The sequence below is a fragment of the Capra hircus genome, chromosome 2 (assembly GCF_001704415.2).
Source record: "Capra hircus breed San Clemente chromosome 2, ASM170441v1, whole genome shotgun sequence".
NCBI lineage: Eukaryota > Metazoa > Chordata > Mammalia > Artiodactyla > Bovidae > Capra > Capra hircus.
Genome location: NC_030809.1, coordinates 28,653,585 through 28,666,773, shown reverse-complemented (window position 1 = coordinate 28,666,773; position 13,189 = coordinate 28,653,585). Strand labels below are relative to the sequence as shown.

The window sequence follows — 13,189 nt, the reverse complement described above, 5'->3', positions numbered from 1 at the left end:
TGACATCTCTGATTTCTCTTGAAGTCTGTGGGATGCAACAATGCTTTATAAACAAACCTTTTTGTGCTCAAAATTTTAACATGGACAAAGGAGCTTGGCAGGCTATAGTCTGTGGGGTCAGAAACAGTTGGACACAACTGAGCGACTAACACACTTCACTTGGGCTGAAAGGGTGTTTGAATATTGATAACGCATGGAGAGATTTGAGATTTTCCACACTCTGAGAAAATCACCACTTAAGATCTTTGCAGTTACTGACGAGGTTACAGAGTCGATGTGGGAGAGGCAGTGTTGTACAATGAAAGAACATGGGACTTAAGGCTATGCCCATTCTTGGGTTCAAAGTCCATCTCCATAAGCCAATGACTTCATCTCTTCCAATCTCAGTTTTCTTTATCTACAAAATGGGAATGCGTAATATCCACTTCAAAAGGCTTTCATGGGGAATTAAATAAACTAAAAGATGAGTAATCGTAGGACAGGACAGTCAGCAATATGGTTTTTCTTTCCCTTTTAGTATGCACTGTTTCTCTAAGAGTCAACAGTTATTGTTTAGTTACTAAGTCATGTTTGACTCTTTGTGACCCTGTGGACTGTAGCCCACCAGGCTCCTCTGTTCAGGGGATTTTCCAAGCAAGAATACTGGAGCAGGGTGCCATTTCCTTCTCCAGAGGATACTCCTGACCCACCTCTCCTGTGGCTCCTGAATTGCAGGCAGATTCTTTACCACTGAGCCACTGGGGAACCTCACTAAAGAGTCAACTGAGGAGGAGGAAAACCACTAAAGAGAAAACCGTTAAATTAATATTTGAGTAGATTTGGGCCCGAGACATCCTTACTGACACCTTCACTTTGACCTTGTCTGCTTTAAACCTGCTGAAGCTGATATAGGAAGTGTCTGGCTGCGGCTCCACCTGCTGATTTGTAGAGGAGCCGATTCCTGCTGTGCCTGTGGGAGACTGCAGCTCAGCTGAAGCACAAAGCTGCTTAGCAAGTTTGCGTGTGCTTTGTTGATCTACAAGACAAACAATTGAAGCAATACTCAATTGCTAATTGATATCTTTTGACACTTCAGCTTCTTCAGCGTTACTGGTTAGGGCATAGACTTGGATTACTGTGATATTGAATGGTTTGCCTTGGAAATGAACAGAGATCATTCTGTCATTTTTGAGATTGCATTCAAGTACTGCATTTCGGACTCTTTTGTTGACCATGATGGCTACTCCATTTCTTCTGAGGGATTCCTGCCCGCAGTGGTAGATATAATGGTCTGCTGAGTTAAATTCACCCATTCCAGTCCATTTTAGTTCACTGATTCCTAGAATGTCGACGTTCACCCTTGCCATCTCTTGTTTGACCACTTCCAATTTGCCTTGATTCATGGACCTGACCTTCCAGGTTCCTATGCAATATTGCTCTTTACAGCATCGGACCTTGCTTCTATCACCAGTCACATCCACAGCTGGGTATTGTTTTTGCTTTGGCTGCATCCCTTCATTCTTTCTGGAGTTATTTCTCCACTGAGCTCCAGTAGTGTGTTGGGCACCTACTGACCTGGGAAGTTCCTCTTTCAGTATCCTATCATTTTGCCTTTTCATACTGTTCATGGGGTTCTCAAGGCAAGAATACTGAAGTGGCTTGCCATTCCCTTCTCCAGTGGACCACATTCTGTCCGACCTCTCCACCGTGACCCGCCCACTCATCTCACATGCTAGTAAAGTAATGCTCAAAATTCTCCAAGCCAGGCTTCAGCAATACTTGAACTGTGAACTTCCTGATGTTCAAGCTGGTTTTAGAAAAGGCAGAGGAACCAGAGATCAAATTGCCAACATCCGCTGGATTGTGGAAAAAACAAGAGAGTTCCAGAAAAACATCTATTTCTGCTTTATTGACTATGCCAAAGCCTTTGACTGTGTGGATCACAATAAGCTGTGGAAAATGCTTCAAGAGATGGGAATACCAGACCACATGACCTGCCTCTTGAGAAATCTGTATGCAGGTCAGGAAGCAACAGTTAGAACTGGACATGGAACAACAGACTGGTTTCAAATAGGAAAAGGAGTATGTCAAGGCTGTATATTGTCACCCTGCTTGTTTAACTTATATGCAGAGTACATCATGAGAAACACTGGACTGGAAGAAACACAAGCTGGAATCAAGATTACTGGGAGAAATATCAATCACCTCAGATATGCAGATAACACCACCCTTATGGCAGAAAGTGAAGAGGAACTAAAGAGCCTCTTGATGAAAGTGAAAGAGGAGAGCGAAAAAGTTGGCTTAAAGCTCAACACTCAGAAAACGAAGATCATGGCATCTGGCCCCATCAGTTCATGGGAAATAGGTGGGGAAATAGTGGAAACAGTGTCAGACTTTATTTTGGGGGGCTCCAAAATCACTGCAGATGGTGATTGCAGCCATGAAATTAAAAAAGACACTTACTCCTTGGAAGGAAAGTTATGACCAACCTAGATAGCATATTCAAAAGCAGAGACATTACTTTGCCAACTAAGGTCCGTCTAGTCAAGACTATGGTTTTTCCAGTGGTCATGTATGGATGTGAGAGTTGGACTGTGAAGAAGGCTGAGCGCCGAAGAATTGATGCTTTTGAACTGTGGTGTTGGAGAAGACTCTTGAGAGTCCCTTGGACTGCAAGGAGATCCAACCAATCCATTCTAAAGGAGATCAGCCCTGGGATTTCTTTGGAAGGAATGATGCTAAAGCTGAAACTCCAGTACTTTGGCCACCTCATGTGAAGAGTTGACTCACTGGAAAAGACTCTGATGCTGGGAGGGATTGGGGGCAGGAGGAGAAGGGGACAACAGATGGCTGGATGGCATCACTGACTCTATGGATGTGAGTCTGAGTGAACTCTGGGAGTTGGTGATGGACAGGGAGGCCTGGTGTGCTGCGATTCATGGGGTCTGAAAGAGTCGGACACAACTGAGTGACTGAACTCAACAGACTGATCTTTTGACACAGCCCTTTCAATGTGGAAAGTGTTACTGGATTTCTCACTGTTCCTCCTTATTCCTTTATTCAGGACACAAGGAACCTACATCCACACTGTGTAGGGAGGTGGTGGCTTTGGTCTGTTCGTCATCCTTTCAAATCTTGGGAAGCTCCTAGGCTGCTGATTGGCATGAATAGCTTAATCTGGACTATATCCCATCAGTCAAGAAAAGTCTGGCCTGAGAAAAAAGAAACTATGAGGGCTTCATTCTCTCTTGTGGTCTCTCGGGGTCTCTGGCAGTTAAAACACTCTGGCTCATGCTCAAGACAGAGCTGCATAGAATTTACTTTTAGGGTTCTCTAAGCTTTTAACTATCTGAGCATTCATGGAGTAGGAGAAGGAGAGAGGCAGCGTTTCTCTTTGTTTGTGAAGTGAAGTGAAAGTCGCTCAGTCATGTCCGACTCTTTGCAACCCCATGGACTATACAGTCCATGGAATTCTCCAGGTTAGAATATTGGAGTGGGTAGCTGTTCCCTTCCAGGGGATCTTCCCAATCCAGGGATTGAACCCAGGTTTCCCGAATTGCAGGTGGATTCTTTACCAGCTGAGGTCTGTTCCAAATAAGGTTTCAGAAATTGAAAACCAACAACTCTAAAGTCATGAGTGTAGAGGGGGAGAAAATGAATAAGTAAAATTCTTAAAACCAAATGATTATATTTTAACATGAAAAAAAAATAGGCCTTCCCTGGTGGTTCTGAGGGTAAAGAATCTGCCTGTAATGCAGGAGACCCAGGTTTGCTCCCTAGGTCAGAAAGATCCCCTGAAGAAGGAAATGGCTACCCACTCCATTTTCTTGCCTGGAGAATTCCATGGACAGAGGAGCCTAGTGGGCTACAGTCCATGGAGTTGCAAAGAGTCACACTCGACTGAGCGACTAAATATTTTTGCTTTTGGTGGTCCAGTGGTTAAGAATTCGCCTGCCAATGCAGGGGACATTTGTTTGATCCCTGATCTCGGAGGCTCCCACACGCCATGGAGCAACTAAGCCTGTGTACTACAACGACTAAGCCCAGTTCTAGAGCCTGCTCTCTGCAACTAGAGAAAGCCCACACACACAAATGAAGACCCAGCACAGCCAAAAACAATAAAATAAATAGATAAATAAATTTTAAAAATATTTAAAATCAGACAGCTAGGGCTTCTCCGGTGGCTCAGTGGTAAAGAATCTGCTTGTCAGTGCAGGAAACATGGGTTCAATCCCTGATCTGGGAAGATCCCACATGTCACAGAACAATTAAAGCCCATATACCTCTACTATTGAGCCTGTGCTGTCGATCCCAGAGGAGCCGCGACTACTGAAGCCTCGACACCTAGAGTTTGTGCTCTGCAACAAGAGAAGTCACAGCAATGAGAAGCCGCGGCAGTACAACTGGAGAGCTGCTGCCCTCTCGCCACAGCCAGAGAAAAACTTTCACAACATAGCCAAAAATAAATAAATACACATGTTCTTAAAAATCAGACAGCTATATATTAAACGTATTTATAAGGCCCTGGCAGTAATTTAAAATTAAAAAAAGTAAACAAAAATAAATCAATAAAAATAAAAACAAGTAAACAGAATATGAATCCACAGGATATGATGTCACTGTATCAGGAGTCTTTCCAGAGCTGTGAGGGGAGGCTCTCTAAAGTTGATTGGGAAGCCCAATGATCATTCCACTGCTACCATCACAGCTACCAACATATGTTGCCAATACATGGCAAAAATTCCACCTGGGTGAATCAAATGTTCATTTTTATTAAGATGAGCTGCCACAACAGGTGTATCACCAAGGGAGCTTTGGGTTGCAAAATGTAGAATATGTTGCTAATAAGGACATTTACTCTCTTACATAACACGAGGCCACATGTAATATCCCCAGGCTGGTTAATTTATCAGCGACCCTGGAACTTTCCCATCTTTCTTCTCATCCATCTTCAACATGTTGGCTTGTCCTCTCTGCTTGGCTCCACTCATGGTCACAAAACAGCTGCCTGAGTGCTAGATGTCACAGCTGAAAAAAAACAGAGCAGAAAAAATTTTCATCCAGATTGTATACACATATAAAGGTTTCATTTAAATCATTAATGAGGGAGCTGATAAAAAATACAAAAAGTTAATTCTCTGAGTGTTTTCAGGTGAGAAATGTATACATATCAATAAATGAACAAAATTATTAGGTTAGGTACAAAACTGATTAACATTTCACAGGACTAAAAAATAACACCTTTCAGGTTAATGTTTCTTCAAGGCTATACAAGAACAAAACCTTATCAGTTTCTACAGGTTAATGTTACGGAAGTGTAAACTCTGTGCTTTTATCGGTAGTGGACGTAATCAAATATACCATGACAACAGTTATATTCCCAAGAGTATCAGGTAAAGGTTAAGTTGGCTTATTAGGAAAACTCTAGAAGTATATTTTTAAAAGAATGATCAATTTTTTTCTTCTCTAAAGTTTGGGATAAATTTTTCTTCCAGACACAAATTGTTTTACATGCCTCAACAAAGGGGAAGTTTTGCTGGCTTAGAAAAATTGTATTTTTTTTTTCTCTCTCCAAACTGAAGGTTATCAGTTCAGTTCAGTTCAGTTCAGTTGCTCAGTCATGTCGAACTCTTTGCAACCCCATGAATCGCAGCATGCCAGGCCTCCCTGTCCATCACTATCTCCCGGAGTTCATGTCCATTGAGTCGGTGATGCCATCCAGCCATCTTATCCTCTGTCATCCCCTTTTCCTCCTGCCTCCAATCCCTCCCAGCATCAGGGGCTTTTCCAATGAGTCAACTCTTTGCATGAGGTGGCCAAAGTATTGGAGTTTCAGTTTTAGCATCAATCCTTCCAATGAACACCTAGGACTGAGCTCCTTTAGAATGGACTGGTTGGATCTCCTTGCAGTCCAAGTGACTCGCAAGAGTTTCCTCCAACACCACAGTTCAAAAGCATCAATTCTTCTGTGCTCAGCTTTCTTCACAGTCCAACTCTCACATCCATACATGACCACAGGAAAAACCATAGGCTTGACTAGACGGACCTTTGATGACAAAGTAATATCTCTGCTTTTCAATATGCTGATCTAGGTTGGTCATAACTTTCCTTCCAAAGTAAGCATCTATTAATCTCATGGCTGCAATCATCATCTGCAGTGATTTTGGAGCCCCCCAAAATAAAGTCTGACACTGTTTCCACTGTTTCCCCATCTATTTCCCATGAACTCATGGGACCAGATGCCATGATCTTCCTTTTCTGAATGTTGAGCTTTAAGCCAACTTTTTCGCTCTCCTCTTTCACTTTCATCAAGAGGCTCTTTAGTTCCTCTTCACTTTCTGCCATGAGTGGTGTTATCTGCATATCTGAGGTGATTGATATTTCTCCCAGTAATCTTGATTCCAGCTTGTGTTTCTTCCAGTCCAGCGTTTCTCATGATGTACTCTGCATATAAGTTAAACAAGCAGGGTGACAATATACAGCCTTGACATACTCCTTTTCCTATTTGAAACCAGTCTGTTGTTCCATGTCCAGTTCTAACTGTTGCTTCCTGACCTGCATACAGATTTCTCAAGAGGCAGGTCAGGTGGTCTGGTATTCCCATCTCTTGAAGAATTTTCCACAGTTTATTGTGATCCACACAGTCAAAGGCTTTGGCATAGTCAATAAAGCAGAAATAGATGTTTTTCTGGAACTCTCTTGCTTTTTCCATGATCCAGCGGATGTTGGCAATTTGATCTCTGGTTCCTCTGCCTTTTCTAAAACCAGCTTGAACATTAGGAAGTTCATGGTTCACGTATTGCTGAAGCCTGGCTTGGAGAATTTTGAGCATTACTTTACTAGCATGTGAGATGAGTGCAATTGTGTGGTAGTTTGAGCATTCTTTGGCATTGCCTTTCTTTGAGATTGCAATGAAAACTGACCTTTTCCAGTCCTGTGGCCACTGCTGAGTTTTCCAAATGTGCTGGCATATTGAGTGCAGCACTTTCACAGCATCATCTCTCAGGATTTGAAACAGCTCCACTGGAATTCTATCACCTCCACTAGCTTTGTTTGTAGTGATGCTTTCTAAGGCTCACTTGACTTCACATTCCAGGATGTCTGGCTCAAGGTGAGTGATCACACCATCATGATTATCTGGGTCGTGAAGATCTTTTTTGTACAGTTCTTCTGTGTATTCTTGCCATCTCTTCTTAATATCTTCTGCTTCTGTTAGGTCCATACCATTTCTGTCCTTTATCGAGCCCATCTTTGCATGAAATGTTCCCTTGGTATCTCTAATTTTCTTGAAGAGCTCTCTAGTCTTTCACATTCTGTTCTTTTCCTCTATTTCTTTGCATTGGTCGCTGAGGAAGGCTTTCTTATCTCTCCTTGCTATTCTTTGGAACTCTGCATTCAGATGCTTATGGGATGGTAGATGGAAATCAATGTAGTGTTTGGCAACTAAAATTTTTTAAAAATGAAATAGAACATCAAAGTATATTAAGCACAATAAGATCAAGTATTAGGTATGTGTGTGTTAGGTTATAAAATGTAATTCTTATTGTGAGAAATTGTTTAAAAGTTTGAAAAATATTGACTTAAACCATTTAAGACTCTTCGTGGGAGCAGGAAAGGGACCCATGAGAAACACAACTGCTTGGAAAAGGATGATTAAAATCAGAGTTTTGTCCTTGAGGAGGGAACTGGGGAATGACTTTTTGGTCGAGTAGCCTACAACTGAAGACTGACCAAGCAGTGATTGGTCTTGTTGTTCTCCTCCTCAAACCCCTTGAGCTGAGAGAAATGCCTTCTAGCTACTGTATATCTGTGTTTCACTATCTGCTTCATTACTTCAAGCTCAGGATGGCTCAAATATCATTAAAGTCACCCTCCCTGGCCCCCGCTTTTTTGATACTAGTTGTCCCCCAAATATCTGCTCTCCTTAACTGACATAATTGAAATTTTATCTGGGAACATGGCCACCCAGCTAAAGACTATTTTCCCAGTCTCTCTGGAGCTAAGTATGATCATGTGTCTAAGTGCTGGGCTATACTAGGGTCACAGAAATGATGTAGGCAAAATCAGGGTCATACCTTTAAATGGTGGGGGACAGGGGGCAGGGAGAGGATGGAGGAGATGCCTTCTTTTTCTTCTCCCTCTTTCTGCTGCCTAGAACAAGAACTCATCTGGGACCACACAGACAAAGGCAACACCTTAGGGATGGTGATGCAACAAAATAGGAGGTGTCCAAGTCCCTGACAGGTGCTGTCATACCAGCCAGCCCTGTATAATTACATAAGGAAGAAATTAAACTTCTTTCTCATTTATGCCACTATTTTTGAGTCCCTGTTATGGCAGCTTAACCTATATCCTAACCAATATGCTCTCTTTATACACTGTTAGCAGAAAACAGTACAAGTTTAAAGTGCTAAGGTACACAGACTTATTAAAAAGCAGAGACATTACTTTGCCAACAAAGGTCCATCTAGTGAAAGCTATGGTTTTTCCAGTAGACACATATGGACCATAAAGAAAGCTCACTGCCAAAGAATTGATGCTTTTGAACTGTGGTGTTGGAGAAGACTCTTGAGAGTCCCTTGGACAACAAGGAGAGCAAATCAATCAATCCTAAAGGAAATCAGTCCTGAATATTCATTCGAGGGACTGATGCTGAAGCTAAAGCTTCAATACTTCGGCTACCTGATGCGAAGAGCTGACTCCTTGGAAAAGACCCTGCTGTTGGGAAAGATAGAAGGCAGGAAGAAAAAGAGACGACAGAGGATGAGATGGTTGGATGGCATTGCCAACTCGATGGACATGAGTTTGAGCAAGCTCCGGGAGTTGGTGATGGGCAGGGAAGCCTGGCATGCTGCAGTCCATGGGGTCGCAAAGAGTCAGACACGACTGAATGACTGAACTGAAGGTACACAGACATTTGACACATCTGATTTTAAGGTGTGTGGACATTTTTTTTTTTTTTTTGCACTGGGCAGCATGTGGGATCTTAATTCCCTGACCAAGGATCAAAACTGCACCCACTGCATTGGAAGCACAGTGTCTTAATTGCTGAACCACCAGGAAGTTGCTAGACTGCACATCATACTCTCATGGTGCTTGTTTGTCTTCTTATCTGGGCTCCAAAACCCAGCAGGGTGAGAATTAGACAGAAAATCAGAAGAAAAATAATTCGTGCCTGTGACATGTGCTGCTTATTAATAGATTAAACCACATGTAATTATTTTGGTAAAAAAAAATTGTCAAGTCTTAGCAATTTCATATGCTTGTATCTGTCAGAACTGTTGCTGGATTTTGGAGTCTTGGAACTCACAAACAACAAGCTCTTCAACAACTGTCTTTTCTAAAGGGCCTAGGCTGAAAGTTGAATCCCCATGACAGGTGCATACTCAGATCAAGAGTCTCCCACACATCAATAGCCTGACTTCATGGTATGACCAGAGAGTGTGATAGTGCCATGAGAAATATCTTGAATCTAAGATTCAACCATCTTAAAAGGGACAATGTTAAACTAATGCAATAATGGCAGTTAGCCATAGTTTTGTTGGGCAGTGTAGACTTTGGGAGGAGGCAAGAATCAGGTAATGATATGACTTAAAACCCTGTGTGTAAGCTACAAGATCAGTCTCTTTTTATGGGACTGTGTTCCATCAGTCAGAGGATGGTAGATAACAATCCCTCCCTGTCCCTCAGTCAGTATGACAGTATGGTAGTATGGCAGATGGCAAGCCTATAGCTTATATGCTACAGGTCCAATGGCTTTATGAATACTGATTCTTCCGGCCTTTATTTCAAATTCCCAGGAAGGAATCTGATTGGCCAAATATAGCAGATGCTCCTGGTGCCTTGGCTGCTTGGTGCATCTTGGACTTCACATGTCACTGTGGACAGCTCCTATGAGTCCTCATGGCTTCCCACTTCCAAGCCAAGCCAGATTCAGTATTCCTGCCTCCAGGATTTTCCCCAAATCCCTCATACTTCAATCAGCTTGAATCAGCTTGCACATAGGTACAGGTTCACTGTGCCAGGTGGATATGGGGGAGTTATCACCTCCTAGGAAAAACTTTCAACTTGAAGACAGGAGTCAGCCCAGCCTTCTGTCCTTTAGAAGGATGATTCTGAGGCATATCTTATATGCCTTCTCTGATGGTTCCCAGTAGTAACCAGTTCAATAACTCTTCATTGGTTTCCCTTCCTTCCCTGTCTCCCTCTTCCCTACTCTCTTACTCTGGCTAGGATTACCTCCTATATGAATTATCTGCACTGAAATCCTTGTTTCAGGTTATGCTTTTGGCGAACACAAACTCAGATAACCAGTATGGGTCAGATGACCACTCCCAGACCAATCATCTTTGGCAGAAACACTGCTGCCCAGAGCCTACCCCAGGGGTGAGGATGGATTGAAGAAGAAGCTGCCAGAATTTCCCTGAAAGACTTGTTCTCACTGTCAAGGGCTGGGGCTCAATTCCTTGTTGGGGCAGTAAGATCCTATAATCCGTGTGGTGTAGCCAAAACATTTTTTTTTTAAATAGTCATTTATTTATTTTTATTTTTGGTTGTGGTGGCTCTTTGTTGCTTTGCACAAGCTTTCTCTAGTTGCAGCGAGTGGGGGCTACTCTTTGCTGTGGTGCACAGGCTTCTCCTTGTGGTGGCTTCTCTTGTGGAGCACGGGCTCTAGGCGAGGGCTCAGTAGTTTCGGCTCATGGGCTCTAGAGCATGGGCTCAGTAGTTATTGTGCTCAGAATTAGTTGCCCTGTGGCATGTGGAATCTTCCCAGAGGAGGGATTGAACTCATGTCCCCTGTACTGGCTGGCAGATTCTTATCTACTATGCTACCAGGAAAAGTCGGGAGAGCTCTTTCCTTTTTTTCAAAACCATTTTATCCTCTCAGTGATACATTGGAAAGCTACTTAAAGATTTTTGATGTGGACCATTTTTAAAGCCTTTATTGAATTTGTTACAATATTGCTTCTGTTTTAAGTTTCCACTTTCATGGCCCCAAGACATGTGGGAGCTTAGCTTGTGGGATTGAACCCACAATCTCTACACTGGAAGACAAAGCCTTAACCACTGAATCACCAGGGAAGTCCTGAAAGTTACTTATTTTAAAATATCTATCTCACATCTAAGTTCTATACTGAGCTTTCATTAATTCTAAGCATCATCCCCACCTAGTTCAGGCCATGATTATCTCTTGCTTCTATTATAGCAACAGCCTTCAGCCTAGCCTCCCTTCTACCAGTCTGTTCTCCACTCTGAAGCCAGAGTGACTTTCCCAGAATACAAATCTGATCATATTACTCTCCTTCTTAAAGCTATTATAGTTCCTCATTTGTTGTTGTTCAGTTCTTGTGACCCCAAGGACTGTAGCCCACCGGGCTCCTCTGTCCATGGGATTTTCCAGGCAAGAATACTGGAGTGGGTTGTGATTTCCTTCTCCAGGGGATATTCCTGACCCAGGGATCGAACCTGAGTCTGCCATATTGTAGGCAGATTTTTTTTACCACTGAGTCACAAGGGAAGCTGATATTATGTTTATGTTAAAATTCTCAACAACTAATGTGGCCTCCATGATCTGAGGAGATTTTACCCCTGCTAACTCTCCAGCTTTATCTCCTGCCAAGCTGTTTCTTACACTCTAAGATCCTGATGTTATCAGCTTTTTAAAAGCTTTACCTAAAGGATCTTGTTCTCTCTTATCTCCAGGTCTTTGTCCCTGCTGATTCCTCTGCTTGAAATAGCACCTACTTCCTCCTCCTTCCTTTCTCCCTTGGCCTTCACCTAGCCAACATCTACTTACCCTTCAGGCTTTGCCTTGTCAACTCCAGAATGGGTGTACCTGAAATGCACTGCCGTCTTGCCTAGTACTTCCTAGTCTTTGCATATGTCATCCAGTGACAAGAACATGGAAGGACACTCAGTATATTCTTGAATGAAGGAAGGAATTGAATGGACTCTCTTGGGTTTTCTAGGATTGTCCAAGCCAGTTTGTTAATTTTCACTTTAGTGTTGCTGACTCCCTTCCCCCAAACATGAGACTCACGCCTGGCACGTCAGAACATCACATACCCTGACCCTAGGCCACAGGTCAGAGCTTGGCGGACGATCCAAGTCAAGGGAAATGGGCACAGTCGGAGCTGAAATTAGGCCTTCTGCTTAAAGAACCGAGAAAAAAATGATTTTAATTTCCAGTAGCCTTAGAGCTGTAAGGATGTAAGAAACAGACACAGAGGGGAAAAAAAACAAAAGCTGGAGGGAGAGAGGGAGAAGAGAAGAAAGCTGTCTCATTCCCAGTTGTAGCTGGTTCTCTCTCCATTTTGGAGAACATGTTCAACTCTAAGCATTTCATCTGTTTACTTATCTTCATGCCCAAATTTATGTGAAGCTAGGGCAACCAAGCCCATGCACGAAGGGCCAGAGAGGCATGTGAGAAAATGTGTTGAAATGGAAGTCTCAACCTGGGGCTCCCTAGGGTCAAGCAGGACACCAATCCAGCCACTCTCTAGCTTCACTCAAGAAACATTAAGTAAGCATTCAGAATATTCCAGGCATGTGTTTTTCAAATTGTAGTAGATGGATAATCTGTCCGAATTCTCGCCTGTGCTTCCGGGGGTGGGGAGGGGGCGGGAGCTCAGGAATCCGCATTTTAAAGCAGGTGATTCACAGTTCCAGGCACTGCACTGGGTGCTGGGCCCAACTCAAGGGAAGGCAGACGTGGTTCGTCTTACCACTATATTAATGTGGGAAGGGGGCAGTAAGGGAGTGAGAGAAGAGATGATTACAATAAGGTGATAGGATGCTAGAAAAGAACGACGGGAAACCACAAGAGATGCACTGGGCTCAAACTGAGGAGGGTCAGAGAAGTCTTACCAAAGGACAGCGAAACCAAACGTGGAGGAGCGAAGGTTCTGAAGAGAAATGTGGATCTCACAGAAACATGGGTGTTTGCAGTTCGTAGAGCAGGTATAGCAGCGGCTGTGAACTAAATGGCTGGGGGAGGATGCAGAGTGAGAAGCAGGCGAAGCACCCAATTGTGAAAGACCCCAAACCACTTGAGCCTCGAAGATGTAATCTCTCTTTGTCTTCGCCCGCCCTAACGCCTTCGCGGCCAAACCCACCCGCGGACACTCGGTAGCCCAGGAGACAACATCCAGCTCCCGGACGCCTGGCAAAACAGGAGAGGCGGGCCTCGGCTCTTCCGGGATGCGCCCCG

The 13,189-nt window shown here is 43.4% G+C and overlaps 1 long non-coding RNA gene across 1 annotated transcript; it reads right to left on the bottom strand.

The window, feature by feature from the left end:
• Positions 4,732–13,154, bottom strand: LOC108637653. The gene is made up of 2 exons (XR_001919209.1): positions 12,847–13,154; positions 4,732–5,007 (listed from the first exon to the last, which is right to left on the bottom strand). It is a non-coding gene; the product is annotated as an uncharacterized LOC108637653 (long non-coding RNA).